This window comes from Triturus cristatus, chromosome 2_2 (genome assembly GCF_964204655.1).
Source record: "Triturus cristatus chromosome 2_2, aTriCri1.1, whole genome shotgun sequence".
Classification (NCBI taxonomy): domain Eukaryota; kingdom Metazoa; phylum Chordata; class Amphibia; order Caudata; family Salamandridae; genus Triturus; species Triturus cristatus.
In genome coordinates, this window is record NC_140582.1 from 771,363,158 (window position 1) to 771,378,691 (window position 15,534).

At 38.7% G+C, this 15,534-nt stretch overlaps 1 protein-coding gene across 2 annotated transcripts in view; it reads left to right on the forward strand.

Annotated features, from left to right (window-relative positions):
* Positions 1-15,534, forward strand: part of SGCZ (sarcoglycan zeta) — a 4,297,431-nt gene that overhangs the window by 36,811 nt on the left and 4,245,086 nt on the right. Inside the window, exons 2-5 of one of the 2 annotated variants that reach the window (XR_014978175.1) lie at positions 4,293-4,406; positions 7,800-7,836; positions 8,347-8,426; positions 8,786-9,505. The exons of the other annotated variant lie outside the window; for it this stretch is intronic. The gene's annotated coding sequence lies outside the window, so the exon portion shown is untranslated. Of the gene's footprint in view, positions 1-4,292; positions 4,407-7,799; positions 7,837-8,346; positions 8,427-8,785; positions 9,506-15,534 lie in introns of those variants that run through there. 2 annotated transcript variants of the gene reach the window in all.

A 15,534-nucleotide genomic window follows, 5' to 3' on the forward strand; every position in this document is an offset into this window, starting at 1 on the left:
CCTTCTATATATATATATATTTTTAATGAAATCAGTTTCCAAGTTAGAGGGAAGACCATTGAAGTGTGAACCAACGTCAAATGTAGTTCATACAACAGTCTGGGTTGTATGACAGAGGCACACATGGCTAAACCACACATGCCTCTACTATGCTGCTTAAACCACGAATGCGTCTGAATAACACATTTCTTTACCATGCATGCCTTTTACCACCAAATTTCGTGGTAAAGACATGAGTGATATAGGTATGTGTGGCAAAGATCACATCCTATACCACCTGCCCTCAGCCCTAAAAAGTACCCAACCCCACCCTGAGCCCTAAAAAAGAACCCAACCACTCCTGAGTCCCAAAAACTACCCGATCCCCCAGCCCTAAAAAGTACCCCTACTCCCTGAGCCCTTAACTTCCCAACCACTAAAAACTACCCAGACCCCCTGAGCTCTAAAAACTATCTGACCCCCCACTTAGGCCTAAAAACTACCCTAATCCCCCAAGCCCTAAAAACTACCCCTACCCCTAAAAACTTCCCTGCTTCCCAGTCCTGAAAACAACCAAACCCCCCCCCAACCCTGAGCCCTAAAAACTACTCCCACATCCTCAAAACCTAGCCCCACTTACCAGTCCACGTGCTCTCCCGATCCTTCCTGTTCCTGGGCCCGCCCACCTCTGCGTCAAGACCATGCATTGCCTTAACCACACATATGGGTTATGCGTGGCTATGGCATATGTTTGCACTTGCGTTGAAACGGCACTCATGGCTCTGCCCGCGTTTGTCAGACTGTTCCCAGCAGTCTGCAGTTCTAACAGTCCAAGGAGGCAGCAAATGGGTGAAATCAACAGCATTGTGGTTGCATATCGAAATAAGACCACCAAAATGTTATTACGTTAGTAACATTTCTTAGCCTAAATTTTGTGGAGATACATAGGTAAGTATAGATTGACTATTCTTAACTGCCCATCTCAGTTCCTAGAGGATAAATATAAAACATTTTCAAGGTACATATCTGTGGCAGTAAGTACTGTAAATCTATACTTACCTGTATATATTTTTCTTTAAGATATTTTGTTATTTGCCATTCTGGCTATGATATTTTGGTGGATAAAACTCGATATTCAGGTAGAATGCCAAATAACTGCACATCTTTCAAAATGTCCTATCTTTTGAGGATTGGGCAGACTGCTATGCAGGAAAATCTCTATTGCTTGTCCTCCCATACTCTACAATCTACTCTCTGTAAATTCAAAATTTAGCATATTGATTACAGCTTTATTAATTAGAATGAAGAGAGCACATCTGGAAATCAGAAAAGCGTCTCCAAAGTCCAATTTAACTTCTGTTACAATAAGCTGCAAACAGATCTGTTCAGGGGCTTGTATTGTCTTGAATTCTCATTATGTTTTTGTAGGATGTCTCCTGAAAACGCCATCTTCTCTTTCCTGTACCCTGCTTTAGAATTTGGACACTGCCTTGTAAATCAGTTCTGGCTCCATCAGCTTTCATCTCCTCATATTACACCAGACAAACTTCACATTATTTTCGAAGAACTAATAGGACATGCTACAAAGTGTAACTTCCCAGACATCATTTCAGAATTGCTTGCTGCACCGTAGTGGCATAATCCATATTAGTAACTGGCTGTAGATATATATGCTTTCATCTCAAACACACTAGATACACTTGATAATTCAATAATGCCCTAGCGCTCAATAATATCTAGTTTCTGTTTCACACAGAAATACACTAGTCTGTTCTACATGGGCATCCACACTATGAATCCCTCTTTATATTAACTGTTGTTTATGGTATTTTACATTTCCTTTTCACGTGAAAGTATTACAGCGCTGTCTTGCATGGCCTCCCAGATTATAAACTCTGATTGGATGCACAGCTTTTTTTATTTACGCTAATTATTGCAGGATATCTTAATCAGGGAAGGATAAAATTATGCAGCAGGAAAAGACAAAGTATGCAGCGTAATGCAGCACATTGTGTCTTCGTATTACATCATTCGTTTGGCATTTTTACACATTAACACTTTCTGGGCAAAGGTCTCACCTCATTAGTACCACTTTGACACCCAAATGAGAAATAAGCAACAGAAAGGTAACAAGCCAACATTTGCAAAGGGCCTTCCACTGAGCTGCAACATGTGTTACAGCGGTTTTTAGTTACCTTTAAACCACTTGAGCTAGATTTTGTCTTTTTTTTTTTTTGCTGAAAGATAGATGGATAATGTGGCAAACTCGGCAAATCTATAAATACAGGAAAAAGCCGTAAAACCTCATAATTCCTGTACCCCTGATTTTAATACATTAAGGTCTAGACATGTTTGTGCAGTATAATTATAAGAGGAAATTCAACTGACTGGTGATGAATTGTTTGAGAGTGGAAGGAGAAAGGAAGAAGCAGGAGAGAGACTAGGATGAACTGAGGTGCATGTGCTCGACAGACATTTGCTGCTCATCTTCCACATCGGTTGAAGAGTAGTAACAGACCTTTGTTGTTCATAACATTTGTGTGTTTTGTAATGTAACGGTATTTGAGAGAAAAGACACACTGGATATCACACTGACTCATCATTCTGCTGACCTTTGACATCTACTGGGTACTAGTGGTCATGTAAAGGCAAGGTTAATGGCTTTAGTACCTTTTTGCAGTATTAGATCATCTAACACCTGCGATAGCAAACCATATACCTTCAGAATATCTTTTTGAATTAGACTCTGTTATTAGTGGAACTCAGACATTCCTGAAACTAGAACATAAATATGATCTATGTAATCGATGTTAGTCACAGTTTCCAAAAAGAGAGTATCCCATTTGGCCAGTTTCTCCGACTCTAGAGAAACTGCACCAATATTGTTGATTGTGACAACAGATCAGATATGAGATCGAAATTGATATCAAGTGGGTACCCAAAGAGGTTGGTATGTGAAGCGTACAAACGTGGCAGATACTATGACAAAGACCATCTATTAGGTAACCACCCACCTAAAGCTACACCGAAGATAGTATGTGTCACAAGATATTCAACTGCAAATCAAAAAGTACGACAAGTAATGTGTGCGAATTGGCACATTTTAAATGTCAACTCGGAGAAGCATGACATATTGCCGCGCCCGATGTTCGCCCATAGGCGAAATAAAAATCTAAAAGACCAATTTTGATCACTCTCGTATGAACAATAAGAAACCATCAATCCAAGTCACCTTGGATAATCTGACCCCGCTATTAGGCAATAACAAATGTTCACAATGTAAGGCCTGTGATAATGCAATAATAACAAAGACAGTTGGTTACAATTCTCATACAATAACTATGAAATCATTTACCAATCGTAAGACCAAAAACATTATCCATCTCTTACTGTGTCCCTGCAAAATGGGGTATGTAGGGGAAACGTCAAGAACTCTAGCAACTCGTTTGACTGAACATCGTTCAGCTATACGCCCAAAAAAGATCAGTGCTCCTTTAGTCAACGACTACTTAGAAGCTTGACATAATCATGAACAGATTGATTGGCTAATTCTGGAAAAAAATAATGACAAGACAGGCACAAACTCAGAAGCAATAAGGAAAAGCAGATAAGTGTTTTGGATTTTTACCTTGTAGACATTCTTGCGAGGCTTAAACCAAGAAATTCCGTGTGAACAAGCAATACGCTATAATACCAGTTAAACCTATGCTTGCACCACCCACTGTGTCCAGTTCGCTTTCAGCACCTCTTGTTTCAGTAACAGTTCTTTCCATCTTTATGCTATTTACCTAACGTTACTAAGAGAACAGTATATATTCTCTCAGATATGACAGATTTGTCATTTTCCATTTGACATTCTGTATCTCTATATGATCAACACAGGTTTCCTTTGCATTTGGCAATCATTATATACATGATCTATACTTAGCACTGTTCTAATATACCTGTTCTTGTTCACACTATTAGTACCTGTATGTCATGTAAAACCAATGAAGTTGTTATTCTTCATTGTTTATTAACACCTTTACGGTAAGTAACCACTGCCATCTAGCCACATTTTAATATACATATTGTTAGCCAGTTACGTTACAGGAGAAAATAGTTGCCCCCTTTTAATATAGGTATGGTATTATCGTATATATGCCACCATTATCGGGCCACCTTCCAGATCACTAGCCATATGCACTTGCTGGACCACATGTGAACATAAGGGTCGCGGGTCTATTGTAAGTTGCAGACTGTCAGTAACAAATAATTCATGAGTCTGTACTCTTTATGATCTAATAACGTTTTTCTCAATCTCTCATGATTAGATAAATTCCATCGCGTGATTGGCTGAAGATAGCTATAACCTGGAAGTTCTTGCACTTCCGGTTAGTCCTCATGCCGTTACCTCCCTTATCCGGTGATCTCCCATCGACACAGAAGTAAGTAGATCTTTGCAAGACAACAATTACGATTCCGTATTAGCATTACTCATAATACTGACGAGGGTTATATATAGCTTGAGATCCAGTCTGAATTAGTCTTTTAGGTCTCGCCTAGCGATGCAGCGCATGTGCTGCTCGCTTTTGAGACTATTGTCATTGGTTTTGCTTTGGAAGCGGGGTGGAAGCTCCACCCATGCTTCTCATTGGCGCGTGTGAAAAATCCTTGCTTTTTATTGCAAGGGAGGCATGTTTGTTCCCTCCCTGTCTCCTGTTTGCCGTGCCTGCCTGGACAGGAGATGTGCACGTGCACGGCGTCTCTTTTGGCAGACTCAACAGGGCTTTGTTTATGTTTTGGAGGTGGTCTACATCTCTCTACATCACAGAGGATGTCGTTGTAGGGGGTCCGATGGGTAGCAGGCGGGAGATTCAGTGTCGCCGAAGCAGCTGATGTGCTCAGTGTTCCTGTTCAGAGGATCAGTCGGCTGCGGGAGCTTCTCCTGCATTCTTGAAACAGGCGTCTCACACACTCACATACTTCAGTTGATGTCTACTCTTTGGACAGCCGCTTTAATTGTTGCGTGCCTCGGTTTGCACTAATATTAAATAAAACATTTGCATACTGTATCAGTGTTGATTAATGCAAAATATCTTGTTTTACGCCGGAAAATGTATATATTTTTTCATATTTTATACTGCAAGCAAATTCTTGTGTGTCGTTTTTTGGTAGACGTCGGTTCACTTTTTGTTTCGGTATTTGCTAATTGTTTATTCGGGAACTCATTTAATATAAGCCTATGCTCGCCAGTGCCTAATTGAGACCGTGGTTTCCATTGCTGTGCCCCGGAACCTAATTATCAACCGTGGCGCTTTTCATGAGCAATATATGGTAGGCACGGGGAGATTAATTTGCTCCTCTACCTGGAAAACGTGGAAGTCAACTTACTCCCTCGATAGCATTGACATCATTGCACGCTGTCAATTAGACATTGTATATCACATGACCCATTGTCTGATTTCAGACTATATCATATTCAACTCTCAGTACCGAAAACATGCCCATCACTTTTCTGTCAATCATAACCTTACTTCTTGGTTCTAGTATCATGTGCTATCTACAGTGAGCGGGTCTGTATCATACTAGCCACACTCTTTCTGATTCCAGCCACACTGCCTTTTCCTGCGAAAAAATTTTCTAAAGGGAAAATACAAGAACGCACAGAACATTTTTCCTTGCTCGAACCGGACACCTGTCGGCTTCCTTAGCTGTACACCATGAGAGGCCATCTCCTTTCAGCCCTCTGTTTTTCTGTGTGGCTTGTACCAGCTCGCCCATACACGGGCACTGTGCCTGTACCGATCCGTGCATCACAGTTAATCTTTAACAGGCTCCGACTTACCCAGAACATCACCATGCCAGTCCCATACAATGGCAGCCTCGACCGGCGCTAATAAACAGCCCGACATTTAATGGGAGATTCAAGTGTACTCTCTAGTAAAACACAGTAGAAAACATAACATCTGCCTTCAAATCATAACAGGCTGCTGTGCAGAGGTAAAAAAACTGTGGGGAGGCGCTACTTAGAAAAATCGATTCGGGGGAAAAATCAAGGTTCCGCGTATATCAATATACATACATAATATTTTATGTTGACATGGTAATTTAAGCAGACTTTACGTATCGCTAAAACCAAAATGACACTAAATACCTTGCGTTATATGAAGACATTCCTAACTAAGTTTACAAAACAGTATTGCCATTGAGTAGACTATATTTATTTGAAACCAGCTCTTAGCAGTTTAGGTGGTAACATAGCTTAGTGGTTAATGCACATGTTGCAGACATCTATGGAGCCTGCTAAGGATGCGTGTGAAAGCTAGCCATGTGCAAAACTGCCTTTCATCCTTCCATGGTCAGTAGACCGTTTTAAAGTCTGGCAATGGTAACATTTGTTATTTATAGTGTTGTTATTGCAGTAAGTGCTTGGTGAAGGCTACGTTTTTATTTCGATTAAGCACCAACAAAATATGTTGTACTATGAAGGGGCTACCACTTATCGCAATCCACCGTAACACATTTGAAATAAAAAAAATATTCCTGGCGTCATCAGGATCGAAGGCATGAGATAGGCAGGTTTGGTCAAAGAATGCAGGGTTGATCCAAGGTCGTAGGGGCCAATGGTAACCTGGAATTATAACAGCTCAGCAGGTTGAGCACACTAGTCACAGCAGGCTAGGAAGTCCATCCTTCCAAATTGAAAAAGAAATTTGAGAACAATATGGCTAGGTATCAGCAAAACGTAATGTAAAGTCCGAGAAAGGTAATTGCATTTGTTTCGTGTGCTTTGCAAAGGCTCACTATTGCAGACTGATACCAGTGTGAACCAGCTGTGCGTCTCAGACGCAATAGCAATGGAATCACAGCTTATCTGTTCTTAGATGATCACCTACCTACCTTTGCAGAAGGTGCTTTAATCCACAGGAAATTTTTGCCTACAGTCTAATTTTGGTACAGGACAGTGTTTGCAGTACGAGTTCTTTGGTAATGCAAGATTGACGGCACGTGGCAGTACCAATGCGGTTAACATCCACAATGTGATTTCTTTAAATGTATTCACAGACCATAACAATGCATTTCCAGAAAGTCTTGTAACTTCTAAACATGCGCATAATTCAGCTAGTTGTAAGCATTGCATTTCTCAGATCTCAACAAGCATTTGCAATGCAATAGGTATCGCAATTGCGAGAGTTGGAGTCATTGTAAATGACAAAGCCTTTTATTTATGCATTTTGAAAACCTGCAAGAGGTGTGTAAACATGCACTTTGTACTTATAGTCACCGCTTGCGAGAAGCAAGGCTGGCAGTACCTGCGCCTCTTTTACTGCCAGCCTTGCTTCTCGTAAGCAAGGACTAGAAGTACAAAGTGCATATTTACGCACCGCTTGCAGGTCTTCAAAACACATAAATAATAGGCATTGTCATTTACAATACCAGCAGCTCAAACTCTCGCAAATGCGAGACCTATTGCATTGCAAATGCTTGTTTAAATAAGCGCTTTACATGTTTTCCCATAGAGAAAGTATTGAGACACATCGATATCAATTTTTTGCACAGATTCAGTCACGAAAGCGCCAAAGGGCTTAAACTATGACAATCGTTGGTCTGAATCTTTTATATTAGAGATCATATCTGTACACATAGTACTTTCCTTTTACTACTTAAAACTAAATTTGGCGAACTTGTGCATCCCTGGGCTTAACCAACAGGCCCACTTTATATCGCAACTTTTTCTTCACCCGCTGTTAATTATTACAACTGCAAGCTTAGTGCTTCTCTTTAGAGCACTTTTCTTGATACACAGATACCAAGTCTTGTTTATTTCTATCTTTCAGAATCATTTATATTGTAAACTGGTCTCTTCAATGTGATGTAAGTATATGATTTACACTTGCTTCATTATTAAGTTTAGCAAATATTTCTGGGAACAGGAATACCTGCAAGCAGGCATTAACAAAAGGTATAACATAGAGAAAAGCAAGCTATAGGATTCCTTTGTGAGACGCCATATTGGCATTGGTGTGAAAGTATCAGGGTAGATGGAATTGGAGACATCCATAGTGGTCACGGTCAGTTCTATTATTTGTTTAACAGATAAGCATTCTATATCTGTCTATCTCTACAATATAAAACATTACTGCTAATCAAATAACGATACATCCTCCTTACAGCATTCCATTGAGGATGCACAACTTATTGTATCCAATCCCAGTATTACAATGGTCTTTTTGTAATCACAGAGCATCCCTTCATAATTGGAGCACAATCCATTAAGGTATACATTACTATAAGGGTGTATAAGTCAAAAATAAAAATTATAATAAAAATAGGAAATGTTCCCAGTAGCAGATATTAACAAACGTTTCACTTTTTTTCCAACAGTTTGAAAACTGTAATTCTAACCAGAAATCACGCTGCACCATCCTATAATGCAGCCTGGTGTTCCATATGACAAAAACAGGGTAAATGTTTGCCTAATCCATTTTCAGTATTAGGGTCACATAAGGTTTATGTCACAGTGAGGTTTTAATCTAAAGATTCCTGGCTGTGGTATCTCTATCTATTTCTATTCACTCTACTCAGTTTACTATTCTTTAACTCCTATATGTTCCTATCTATATTCATATGATAGTTGCACCCTGCTTTTAAAATCCTAGAAATATGTATTCTTTTTTACTATCTTTAGTCTGTGTCATCTATCATCTAACTTGCCCTGAGCATTTCTGTTAAGTGCAAACAAAATGTTATAATTGCACGCTATAAAGCGGCTCTGTTTATATCATTGAGAAAGAACCACTTACATTAAGTATTTCCTTCACAGATATCACCGTTGATCTAATTGTGGCCTTTTCCTGATGAAGGCACTCTCCACTGCCAAAACGCACGTAGAAAACAACAGTCAGTTGAATTTGTGCCACACTATGGTCTTGTGATGTGAAAACCAGTCATCGAATCATTGTCACTATTATTGTCATAAAATTGCTGTTTTTAGTCAAGTTTATATTTTGTGTGAAGTATGATTGCTGATATGATTGAGATAGTGTGAATGGGTCATTTTATTACTCATGTTAGTATTAATAAAATATATTTTGTACGTGTTTGACAAAATTATTAATTGCTGGTTCTTTCTTTAAGCATTTTCTTTGTTTATTATATAAATTATAATGTGATTGTATTATTATTGTTGCCTTAGGTCTTTACACTGATCAATATTATTCACGTCATTTTCTAATCCTCATTATTTGAGTTTTTGGCACTATCTCATGCCCTTCTCTGAGAAAGGTAACTGTGTTTTTTTGGGGACACACAGTCTGGTTCTGATATATGTTCAAGGTTGCTGCCTTAAACAGTAATATAACATTCATCATAATTATGTTGTTTGCACCAATACCAAATACGAACCTTAGTAAGCATATACCAGTATCCGAAATGCAATATAGGAAGCATGAACATTCAAATCGTCCTTTAAAGGAGGCTAATCCTTCCTGTACCTAATGTACTTTAGCATAAAAACTGTTCAAAATAAAATTCTTTTATATTCCTCCAAGGCTATCTCTGAAACCATGCTTGTAACTATTGAAGTTCGTTCCCAAAATATGATTGTACTTCTAAGAATACTTCGCTGTATTCAACTTGTCTTCCAACAGGCTTACAAAATAAAAACAATCACAAAGGTTTTCCCATACTCTAATAACAAGGTTCCGGCTGCAGCAACAAAGTATTATCTTGATTGCCAACCAACAATGTCTAGCAATGCAAGCAAACCTCTACTTGTTAACTTAAAAATGTCTGTCGCCTTTCACAAGAGTTCTGTGGCTTACTGGGAAATGTAGTTTCCTGAATTCCACTGAGGTGCTTTGCATTGTGCGTTGTCCAAAGTAAAGAGGCCTTTCCACAAGTGGTTCCAATGTTTCCAAGTGCACAGAAAGCCTCTCCTTCCTTGGAACCATGGAATAACCTGTGAATTGGGAAAGTTGTTCTTGTGCGCCCACCAAGCATGTAAAGGTAAGTGCAGAACTTGGATCATGAAAAGCAGAAGCTAAGGTCATCAATTTGCTAGTCCAAGTGTGACTGACATAAAGCATAAGCATAATTTAATAAAGCTTGAAATCAAAATCCCAATGGGGCTATCAGAAATGTAAATAATTTACCTAATCAATGTATTTATCCATATTCTTATTTGAAGTCCTCTATGTCAAATTGTTTATCCATTTACAAATATGTTCTGAATTATGGCTTAACAAGTTTGAGGTATATACTATAAACATTCATCAGGAGTCTATCAGGAATTTAAACTTCTAACCAAAATGATATAAAAAATAAATTCTGTTATTTATTTCTGTTACTGTTATAATGCAGAAATATATCAGATTATATATAATTCTCTTAACTGCCAAAGTCGAGTATTACTCATAACAGTCAGCTTTCTGGTTATCTATCATTTTGTTCCTACACATTTGGGTGCATACTTGTCCCTTTTCTCTTTTACTTCCGTATATTTTTTTTGGTCGCTCGTTATGGAGTAACTACACTACCTATTCTTTAACCAGAAATTTTGATATCACTGCCTCCAGTCTCTCATGCTTTCGGATAAACAACTGAGTTCATTGCAGTCTCTGTATTCAACAGGTAGTCTCGGAGACCTTCATTATCTTCTTTATGAAGAATGTAGATTAGTTTTGTGTTAAACAATTCATAAAAATAGCTCAAACCCACTGTGCCCCTCATTCCATAAACCGTTTCAGTTATTAATAATTGAATCTATTTACACTCCTTTCGTGGTAACATATTTATCACATTATCCCTCTGCTTTGCACTTGATACAATTTGACAATTTTGAAAACACATCTATACAATTTGCTCATTATTTTCCAAGAAGTGTTTTACCATGTAATATATCAACTCTCAATTAATTACTGTAGATTTATGTAGATCTAAGAGTCCCACTTTCACTTTCCTTGAAGTTTAGCTAACATAGGCAGTACTTAATGATCACTTGTAGTGTAAATCATGTAAGATTCCAAATACATTTATGGATGAATACATCAATGAAATATTTCCCTTAGCAGTGTGTTGATGTAAACCCTGATTATATGATGTAAACTCTGATTATATGATAATTCTATGAGGATTCTGATGATCAGGGGTTTTAAAAGTGCACTATGTAATATGTCTGAGTGGAGTGTAGCTACAACTTGGTGGTGTCATCTCCAAAAATTTCAGGCAGAAGAACCCTTCTTCAGGGCAAAATAATGCAATGACAACTAAAGCAAAGAACAATCAAATTACTATGCAATGATAGACCTAGAGTCTATATCAGAGGTGCCTATCTGCTACCCAATGGCGTACAAATAGAAAGAAAAAGGGGATACTTCTGGCATACCAAAAAGTCTGTTATTTTCATCTAAAGTCATACCAAAACCAGTAAATTCAGTGTTGATTAGTGGTAATCATCACAGGTTATCTTCTTAGGCTCGTGCTTCAAACTGATAAATCTGTGACAAATATGAATATTCATCCACTTCAGTAATATTTTTTGTGTTACTTGAGTGGATGTTTAATTGTGATCGGGGTATGTAGGGCCTGCTCTTTTTTATTTTTGTGGCATTTTTAGTGAGCAGCCAATGTACTTCTCTAAATAGACATGCTTATTTCGGTGTCTTAATTGATCCCCAAATTGATTTATAACATGGGACTCCTATGTGCTGCTGTGAAAATATGTCAAACCTTTGCCATCGATTTATCTGGAAGTTATGTTTGAACAGTGAAGAAGTTATAGATACGTTTTTATGTGCGGAACATTAATTAGCATGCTCGGTAGGCAGCTGATATCCTGTCTGTGCATGAGTGAGGTCAGTGTTTGTTTGAGGAGCCTTGTAGTTTAGACTTTCTTCAAGTAGCAGATGTCAGTTTCATTACTGCATTCATTATGAGCCCTCTGTAGCCATGGCTTTATCTATGTCAACTACCACTTCCTCAGATTGAAAACTAGTGCTGTTTTATGATGGGAGAGTGCACAATTAGCAGATGGAGGCGCTTATGATACTTCATGTTTCTTGTGTTGTAATTCTTGCAGTCCCAGTTACAGCTCATGTTGTATCAGCAGTAAGTCTGGCAGCAGAGATGAGCATGATGGTTCACATGGTTCATCTGGCTGGTTTAGTAGACTGACTAGTGACTTTACTGGGTTTGCGTAGACAAGAGAATGAAATGCACTTGGTGTGGTGGTGGGTTGGAGGAAAGGAGTGGTTGGGTGAAAAAAGCCTGGGGTAAAAAAGGTAGGTGGGAAGGTCTAAGAAGGTGGCCAGAGTAAGAGGTGTGAAGGTGGGAGTAGAATATAATTGTTAAGACAGTACCAGAAGAATGAGTTGATAGTCCACATTTGAGTCTTTCTTTACTGTCGCTGCTGTTGGGGCCATCTGTGAGGGGAGGTGGTTGATAGTCAATGAGGAGGTGCTTTTAACATTATTAATGAAAGATGGAGCATAGGAGATAGTTGCGAGATGTATGTGTGATGAGGAGAGTTTGGAGTGAGCGTAAATCTGGGTGGGTCATTAGGTGGGGCAAGTAGCTTAGAGTAAGGAGAAAGGTCATTTAAGTTAGTCTTGCCAGAGTATAAAGTTGTAGGGTGATATCAGGTCTGCAGAGGAGATGATGTTTGGATACCATAGCAGTGAAAAGGTGAAAGGGAGCGGGGTCAGTGAAAGAACAATGAGGGAGAAGGTTATACATGCAGACACTTGGGGAAGCAATAGGAAGAATAGTAGAATGGCTCCTAAAAATAACCCATTTCATAACTAGGCATCCAGGACTTATCTATTTCATATTTTACATTGACTTACACATTCTCTATACATTCGAAGGGTAAGAAGAATAGCATGTTGCACATGCCGCGGTATAGCTAGCAGAGCAAAATGAATTAGTTACCCTTGTTCATGTCTGTATTGAGGTTTCTATTTTATAATTATTTCCTGACTAGTTCTCCCATCTAAACCAATACAACGAGGGGAACCCCTGTAGCATGAATGAAGGTAGAGATTCAGGGGAAAAGGCAAAATGAATACAAAGAAGGGGTCTCTACCTGTAGTTTTCTAAACGTACAAAGTATCGTTATTGAATAGATCAACACTAGGACTAAGACAAGGGAAGGGAACAAACAGTTAAGTCAAAACATAATCAAAAAAACAATTTTATGAATGGAATAATATTTTTTAATTTTTTTTATATATTAAATCAATTTCAAATGAATGGATTCAGTACATAATCAGATAAATAATTAAAGCTAAAGAATTTTCAGAATAACAATAAATTTGAGATGTCATCAGCGATGTCATTAGTGATGTCACTGACTATGTCATGAGTGATGTAATATGTGACATCATCAGCAGTGGATTGCGGGCGCGCGAGTTATAGTTAGCTGAACTAATTATAACGGGGGAATTTCAATGGTTTTGTACGAGTGAAATGTCCAGCTGTGAAACCTATGGTTTTTTCAGTGAATTATCAAGGTTTTTTAAATGCTAATTCCTAACTATAACGTGTGTGAAACCTATGTTTTTTTCAGTGAATTTGCAAGGTTTTTTAAATGCTAATTCCTAACTATAATGTGTGTGAAACCTATGGTTTTTTCAGTGAATTTGCAAGGTTTTTTAGATGCTAATTCCTAACTATAACGTGTGTGAAACCTATGGTTTTTTCAGTGAATTTCAAAGGTTTTTTAAATGCTTTAATGCGTGTGAAACCTATGGTTTTTGACTGAATTTGCAAATTTTTTTAAATGCTAATTTATATATGTATTACTATATTTCTTTTATATATTTCTTTTATAATAAACTCCCTATATATATAGTTATAGATTGACTGTATCCTGTAATATGGAATGGCTCTGCTCTTTTTTTTTTTTTTGAATTTGGATAAAGTTGAACAGCATAGTTAATATCTTCCATAAACTTCTAAACAGTTTTTTTTTTTTAGGGTTCCGTGTGCGCATGCATGCGTGCTCCGTGCATGCTCCGTGTGCGCATGCATGCGTGCTCCGTGCGCACATGCGTACGTGCTCCGTGCGCGCATGTGTGTGTGCTCCGTGCACGCACGGTGCGCGCACGGCAAGTCATGTGATTTCGAAACAACACTTTTCATTGGTTCATAGTAGTTTCAGTTCCAGAATCTTCAAACACCACACCCACTCCCCTCATTATTTCTTCTTATTTCCTGGGAGAAGGAGCTGGAGAGCTTTTCCACTACGTGAGAATGGCAGAACAGCAATCTTCTACAGAGAGTGAAGAGGAGACCTTTGTGCCACCAAGCCAGAGGAAACAAAAGGACTCATTCATATGGAAGTTCTTTACTTTTCCAGAGGGGCAGAAGAAGGTGAATGCCCCAAAAGTCACCTGCACTGTTTGTGGAGTTGTCCTTTCTAGAGGAGATCCACAAAAAAAGTACTCCTTTAGCATTTACACTATGCTGAGGCACTTTCAAAAAGTGCATCCTATGGCTTATGCCCTTGAATCTACAAGAGCCACAAGAGACAACCCTCCAGGAGCTCAGCCGAGCACATTATCTGCGGCCGCAGATTCACCTGCATCAAGACCTCTGGATATCCACCCTCTGTTCCAGAAGGTTCATATACGGTGCAATGTGTGCAATGTTCTCTGTTATGGAGAGAGCAGCATCAACTTAATAGAGAACAAAATCCAGCAGCACACATGCTCCACCCTATAATTTTTTCCATTTTTATTTTTTGTTCCCGTTGAACACTTTTTCATTCCGTTTTTTTTTGCTGCTCTAAAAAAACCAAAAAAAATACAAAATTGTTAACAAACTAAAAGATAATACAAAACAAAAAAGACAAAAAAAAGTTCTTTTCAGAACTCACTTCACTTCTCCAAGAAGAACTATATTCCTAATATACTGTGTTGTAATTTTATTGAATGAATGTGTAGTGTATACATGAATGATTGAAATGATTGAAATGACTGAGTGAAGAGGAGGAAAGGACTGACGGAATGAGTGAGAAAAGGAAAGTATAATCAGTCATGAAAGGGAAGTGAAAGACTGACTGCAACAAAAGGACTAAGGGTAGAGGATACAGGTAAGAAGAGTAAATGAGTAAGGTAATGGCAGTGAGTAATGGAGAGAGAGGGAGGGGGGAGTGAGAAAAGGGGAGTAAGGGACGGAGATAGGAAAAGGGAGTAACAGACGAAGCGGATGAAGTACTGCAGGGTAAAGGGATTGAAAGTAAGAGAAGTGGAGTGATGGTGAGATAACAGGTATGAGGATTAGAAAAGGGGCTAAGAGAAAGTGAGAGATGGGGAGTGAGGGGATGGAGGGATTTAGGAAACTGGAGTGAGAGAAAGGGAGTCAGGATTTCAATGAGCAGAGTGAGGGAGAGTGAAGGAAAGAATGCGAAAAGGTGAAGGGGTGTGAGATACAGACAGGAGGAAGTGAAGTAGGAGAATAGGAGTGACTATAAGTAAAGGATAGTGACAGTTAGGGAAGGTGAGGGAAGGAGAATGACGGAGAAGGTTAGAAAATTAACATAGATGGAAAATGAGTGATGGAGAGAGGAGG